Source organism: Pristiophorus japonicus, chromosome 21, assembly GCF_044704955.1.
Source record: "Pristiophorus japonicus isolate sPriJap1 chromosome 21, sPriJap1.hap1, whole genome shotgun sequence".
NCBI classification, from domain to species: domain Eukaryota; kingdom Metazoa; phylum Chordata; class Chondrichthyes; family Pristiophoridae; genus Pristiophorus; species Pristiophorus japonicus.
In genome coordinates, this window is record NC_091997.1 from 17,610,284 (window position 1) to 17,617,274 (window position 6,991).

General features: G+C 43.5%; 1 non-coding gene across 1 annotated transcript; it reads right to left on the bottom strand.

Moving 5' to 3' along the window:
• Window positions 1-5,974: 5,974 nt before the first annotated feature.
• LOC139234195 (U2 spliceosomal RNA) lies at window positions 5,975-6,156 on the bottom strand. Its single transcript, XR_011588294.1, has one exon. It is a non-coding gene; the product is annotated as a U2 spliceosomal RNA (small nuclear RNA).
• Window positions 6,157-6,991: the final 835 nt, after the last annotated feature.

A 6,991-nucleotide genomic window follows, 5' to 3' on the forward strand; every position in this document is an offset into this window, starting at 1 on the left:
TGCTTGGTTTGCTTTTTTATGGCCTTGCTAACCTGTGCCACAACTTTTAGTGACCCTATTAGGACCCTTCTTTGTATGTGATCTATTAAGATTTACCCAATGTCAATCAATTTTTGGTTAGCTGTGAAAATGTCTGGGTACAATTCATGTTAACTTTGGTCCCAGTGAGTCACAAAACTTTTTGTGGAAACATCTGCTCAAAGTTACAAGGTCTTGAAATACTGTAGCAGCATCTCTACATCAGAATCAAAGATTACATTTGAATAAATTAATCAGCTAATACTTCAAATATATGTATTTTAGTCATAATGAATATTATATGATTATGATTATATAATGACTGATCACATCAAAATATCTCAGTTAATGATTTTTTTTGCAGTGACTATAGGCAAATGCAGCAACCATTCTGTTTTAGCAATATCCCAGAAACAGCAATGAGATAAAATAAAAGTCATCTGTTTTTTAGATGGCATGCACTGAAGGAAGAATTTTGGCCAGGGTACCAGGAGAACTGTCTGCTCTTGCAATGCCTAGAGATCTTTAACATCTCCTTGAATGACTAGAATAGGCAAATAGGGCCTCGGTTTAAGGGCAATATCTCCAACAATGGCGCATTTCTTTAGCATTGCACTGGAGTGTCAGCTAAGATTATCGTTTAAACCCTGAATAGGGCTTGAATCCACAACCTTCTGCGTCTTATATAGACAGTGCTACCAACTCAGCCAAGCCGACACACAATACACTGAAAACCAAGGCTGGGTAAATTGAGCATGAGCTGTTAGACAAAGGCCCAATTTCAAAAACACTTATGTAGAGAACTCGGCACCAACTAGCCCCACAAGCTTAATGTTACCAGTTGATTCTAGAACAATCTATTTTCCACTGTTTAAAATTTTAGTGTGTTATTTTCAGATGTGTAAAACTCAACTGGTGACGAGAGCGTAAGTGATGCACACTGTACAGGGCTTGGCGTATCAAGGGTAACTCAATACATTTTTGCACTTGACAGACTACAAAACACCATTTTAAATTACACTTAATCCCACAGGAGAGTTATGAAGGTCTTTTCAAGAGCCAAAGAACAATGGCTAATATCACTGATGCAATATTCTATTCATTGTATGGACATTATTTGGGTCGGGTTGGGTTTAAGGATATTAAAGAGACATGTGGTGCAGATTGCTAAGTGACAATTTACACATGTACTATTACCAGAATCATTATCTCTACAATGATTTTAATCTTAATCGGATCAGGTAGCAGTATCCTCTGACAATTTGCCTCTGATCCAATTGTTAGTTTAGGCCACTGCCTGTATTCTGGCTTTTCTGTATTTCAATGTTTTCCCATTGTTCTTTCCAGTGATTTGTAATATTAATTTGTTAGCCTCGCTGTATTTTCTTATTTGTCTAGTGCAGCTCTCTGGGCTGGATTTTTGGGTTGTTTGCGACTGGGTTTTCACCGCGTTTTGACCCTCCGCGGCGAAAGTTGGGGCGGTCAGCTGTTTTTTGCCCGGTTGTGATCCTCGTGTCGGGTTTTGCGGCAGTGCGTGGAAGCACCGCCAGAGAGAGATGTGCCGTGTGTGCAACGGCTCGCATTGCGACACTGCTGTGAGTTTCGAGTCTCACCCGACCCGTACGCCGCGAAACGTGGCCCGCGATGACCGCCAGGAAAACACGGTGGTCCAGCTCTGCCAGTGGCGGTGAGGTGGATAAACTGAATAAAAGGTAAGTTAAAGTTTTTATTTTTTTAGATTTTTGCATCGATTTGTGCGGCAAGAGTGTTGACAATATTTTTTGAATGTTTTTTTCCCCTCTAAGGCCTCTCTCAGAGCACTCCCAGCCCCGCACTAAAGTTGCCGAAGATCCCGTTTTTGCACCGCAAAAATAGTTCAACGCACAGAGCTCAAATGACGAAAGTTAAGCAATTAATCGCTAATGTTAATTGGGCGGTAATTTTTCCACCCCGACTCCATTTTCACCCCGAAAACGGAGAAGCCGAAAATCCAGCCCATATATGTGTTTCTTACCTTCTTTCTCCTCCCTTTCTCTCCCAAATAAACTGACTCCTGCTCATACCCAGTTCCACGGGCACTGGCATCTCTCCGCTACCTTGCCCAAATGTCAGTGTGGCTCAGTGGGTAGCACACTTGCTTCTGAGTCAAAAGGTTGTGGGTTCAAGTCTGACTCCAGGGAATTGAGCACATAAATCTAGGCTGACACTCCAGTGCAGTGCTGAGGGGGTGCTGCAGTGTTGGAGGTGCCATATTTCGGATGAGACCTTAAACCGAGGTCCCGTCTTCTCTCAGGTGGACATAATAGATCCCATGGCACTATTTTGAAGAAGAGCAGGGGAATTATCCCCGGTGTTCTGGCCAATATCTATCCCTCAGTCAACATAACAAAAACAGATTAGCTGGTTATCAGATTGCTGTTTGTTGGAGCTTGCTGTGGGCAAATTGGCTGCCACATTACAATAGTGACTACACCTCAAAAGTACTTTCTTGGCTGTAAAACGCTTTGAGACAGCCGGTGGTTGTGAAAGGCGCTATATAAATCCAAGTCTTTCTTTTCTTCAATTGCCCATTCTTCATTTGTGCTCACAGACATTTAACAATGGAGAGAACTGCAGCCAAGCCTAACTTTGTTTTGACTTTCCTTCAACAAATGGCACTTCCTGTTTAGAGATGAGGAGCAGGAATCCTGGTTGATTGAGTGTGTCAAGGTACTGAGGCAATCATTGGGAGAATGGACACCTTCAGGTATCGTATTTTTCTATCTATCTATCATCATAGGCGGTCCCTCGAATGAGGATGAGTTGCTTCCACGCCAAAAAAAAGGATGAGTTCACAGGTGTTTCGAAAGAAGAACCCGAACTACATCCTGAAGGGTGGAAGATGCCTGTGCGTGGATTTTTTTTTAAAAACGTGTGGTGGCCGTTGCACACCAGCCACCACACGGGCTTGACAGAGCTAGGTCTTGGTCCAGTGGCAAGGATTACCCAAGACAACTGGAGACCTGCTCTGTTGCATGGACCCAGTGCACACACATATCGCAGTATGGGCTGACCCATGCTGCCCCTGGGCCCCTGGCCCCGAACTCACGCCTCCCCTGGGCCCCACAGTCTCTCACAGCTCCTTTGCCCTGATCTTGTCGCTCCTGCTGCAACTGCCCACGCTCCAATCACCGACCTGGATCTTGATGACGTCACTCTTCGCTGCCGTTGCCCTCCTGCACCAGCTCGCACTGTACCTTGTAGTGGCATACCTCCACGCTGCTCCAGGCCACAGCTCACCGCTCCTTTTATCTATATCTCTATATACATATATATATATATATATATAAATATATACACAGTTTATCTTTTTCTTTTCCATCCCTCTTATTTTCTCTCTTTCTCTTTAATAATCAATAGTAAAGCCACTGAAAGCTCCACATTAAAGGGGGGGACCTTACTAACATCAGTAGGCCTCGTTTAGATTTCTTAGAAATCAGATTGCCAACTGCAACCAATTCTGTCCCCAACACCCTACGACGCTTTCTAATTGCTTTGTACAGTTGCGAGCAGCTGACCGTTCGATGCAGAATTGATCATTGCAGATGGCAGTGGATTGTAAGTGCAGCTAACCGAATGCCCATCCATTGGAATATCGTTCTTTATAAGATTTATGGTATTGTTTGGATATAATGAGCTGGGATCATTAGCAATTATTTTCTTTCACCCCTTGCTATCGAAACATATTCAACAGCAAATTTAAAAAAATTTAGTAACCCTGGGTGGGTAAATGCTAAATCCAGAAGCGATTAGCACAGCAGTAAAGATAACAGTGAAAAAAGCTGGACTGCTTCGAATGTTCTGTACATAATGGAACTTACCACTGGATTCTGAGCTTTGTATGTGTGGCTAAAGAAGTACATTGAATTGAACTCCCATGTTTATACTGCAAGCCCTATGGGCAAAAATTGTAGTTTGGTGTACTTGCACACTTGCTACATTCAGGCAACTCTCGATTATCGGGGGCCCCAGGGGATCGGGCTATTCCGGATAAACGATTTTGCTGCAAGGGCGAGTGCACGTACTTGCCGAGAAAGTTTGGGTCCCAAATTTATACAGTACTTTGATGCTTTTCTGCTTCTGCGCACTCCAGGATGAGATGGTCCACCTATTCATTTTAATATAAAGTGAAGAGACCCATGTTATACTGTGTCGACTTTTTCTTAAAATGGCCAGTCTAAAGGCATCAACCGCTGGAGGTCGAATGAGACTCGGCTTTACTTACCCCCGAGGCGGCACCCTCAGTGATACTCCAGACTGCACAAGAGCACATTCACCAAGATCAGAAAACGGAAAGACGACAGGGAAGGGAGGAAGAGTTGGATAAATCTTTTGCCCCTCTGAACTTGCTACCAGCGTGATGATCTGGACAGTGCCCTAAAAGAGCGGGGTTGGGAGCAATGCCTTCGATGTGATAACGTGAGGATGGGTCACAGTATGAACGGATAGACTGTTCAGGTCCGAGTTAATTTGATTGCTCTACAAGGATTCCTTTAAGGTCGAGACAGCATTAAACTTTATTATAAAATAAAGCCCTTCCTCTGTGTGTAGTGATAATGCTGTGTATCAGTGCAGGACTGTGTGTGGGGTGGGTTTAATGGTCGTGTGCAGCTGTACACAGGACAGAATCACAGTTTTTAAAAATGCCGTTGCAGCGTTAGATCCGTGTACGGATAATCGAGAATTGCCTGTACTTGCAAATATCAGATGTAACTATCCAAACATAGTCACCCCTGCCCTCCCCTCCCCAATCTGCAGTTTTTCCCCACCATACCTCCATTTTTTTCTACAAAGTCTTCCTCAATCCCAATCAAACCCAGTTTCTACCCACTCAGTATCCTCTTTCTGACCACGTGATATTGCCAGCCTTGTTCTCTTCTCTGGCATTGTTCCCAATCCTTCAAAGATCACAATCATCAACTGCTTAAGAAATCCACCATTAATCCTTTTGTCTTGGAATACTCCTGGCCTTTCTCTAACCTGCCACTTCTTTCCAAGCTACAGGTCTGCATTGTTGCCAGATGGTATAAGTCTCCCAGAAGGCTTAGTTCAATTCCCTTCAATCTGCTTTCAAATGACATGCGGTGCGACTGATTGCAGCGCACTCTCCCTTCTTGTCTACCTTGATCTCTGCATCAGCTTCAATATTGCTGATCACGCCATTCTTCTTCACTGCATTTTCTGCATGGCTCACCATCATGGTAGTGCTCTCTCGTGGTGCATTTAAGGGGAGGCTTGATGGAAATACGAGGGAGAAGGGAAAAGAGGGATACATGGGAAGAGCTAATTAGAGTGGGAAAAAGCTCATACTGACTATAAATACCAGCATAGACCAGTTACGCTGAATGACCTGTTTCTGTGCTCCAGATTCAGTGTAATTCTATGTAAGACTGCCAGACACGAGACTCCCAAAGCAAGCGCTCTACTCGGAACTCCTTCATGGCAAACGAGCCAAAGGTGGGCAGAGGAAACGTTACAGGGACACCCTGAAAGCCTCCCTGAAAAAGTGCAACATCCCCACTGACACCTGGGAGTCCCTGACCAAAGACCGCCCTAAGTGGAGAAAGTGCATCCGGGAGGGCGCTGAGCACCTCGAGTCTCATCGCCGAGAGCATGCAGAAATCAAGCCCAGGCAGCGGAAAGAGCACGCAGCAAACCAGTCCCACCCTCTTTCCCTCAACGACTATCTGTCCCACCTGTGACAGGGACTATGGTTCTCGTATTGGACTATTCAGCCACCTAAGGACTCATTTTTAAGAGTGGAAGCAAGTCTTCCTCGATTCCGAGGGACTGCCTATGATGATGTAAGACTACAAAATCTTTTTTTTTTTTTTATCCAATTTCGTTCCAGATCAACTCTAACGCCAAAGATCACTTTGCGCCAATGTGTTTGATTTTAGGCCAAAAGGCCGAGAGGCGAAGTTGCACCGTTCCTGGAAATATTGCAATACCAGGTCGGTGCATGGAGTGGACGGGGCATGCCCCTGATCGAGCTCCCTGTCCAAAAATCAATTTAATATCATGTCCCCATAGGGGATATTAAACTGATAAGAACAGATACTACACTTGATCTTAGCCAAAAGGATGTAAGACTACAAAAGCCAAACCTAAACAAATCATTGGTTAAGCTGCTGTTAAAATAGTGTGTGCAATTTTTGGGGGCCTTACTTTAGGAAGGATATCAAGGTCATGGAGAGGGTGTAGGAGAAATTAGTTAAGATGATATCAGGATTGAAAAGATTTAGTTATAAGGAAGGCCAGAGAAAATGGAGATTTTGCACTAGAACAGAGAAGGAAATCTGATACAGGTGCTCGAAATTATACAGGGTTTTTGATGAGTTAAATAGGGGGTAATTATCGCCGGTCAGTGAGTTGGTAACGAAAGTGTACAAATTTAAGATCATCGCCAGAAAACACAAAAGAGTTAGGTGAATTGTTTTTAATGCAGAGGGTAGATAGGTCATGAAATACCCTCCCAAAAGCCATTAGTGGAAGCAGAGTCAATAATAGTTTATACAAGGGAACTCAATAAATATTTGAACTGAAACGGGTAGGGGACTAAGTGGATAGTTCTTTTAGTAAACTGACACTGCTGCTATGGCCTCTTTGTGTGCTATAAAATTCTATTATTCTGATCATTGTTTCATCTAGAAAGCTCAAAGTAAATTCAGTGATTTCATGCTATCAGCCTTAAGCATAATGGAAGGGGGCAAAGATCAAAGAATTTAGCAATAGTGTTGCACCCCCATAGCTGACCCATGTTCCCACTGAATGTGGGATGCTCTGAATTTACCTATCCACAGAGAAACAACATTGGGTCCCGTAAAGGATGCAAAATGAGTAAATAGTATTGAGGAATAGAATTCAGTTGAGTAAAGCAACTTTAGTCTTTCTGTGGCTCCTAAATTGAATATGTAAGCTTGCAGGGATCATA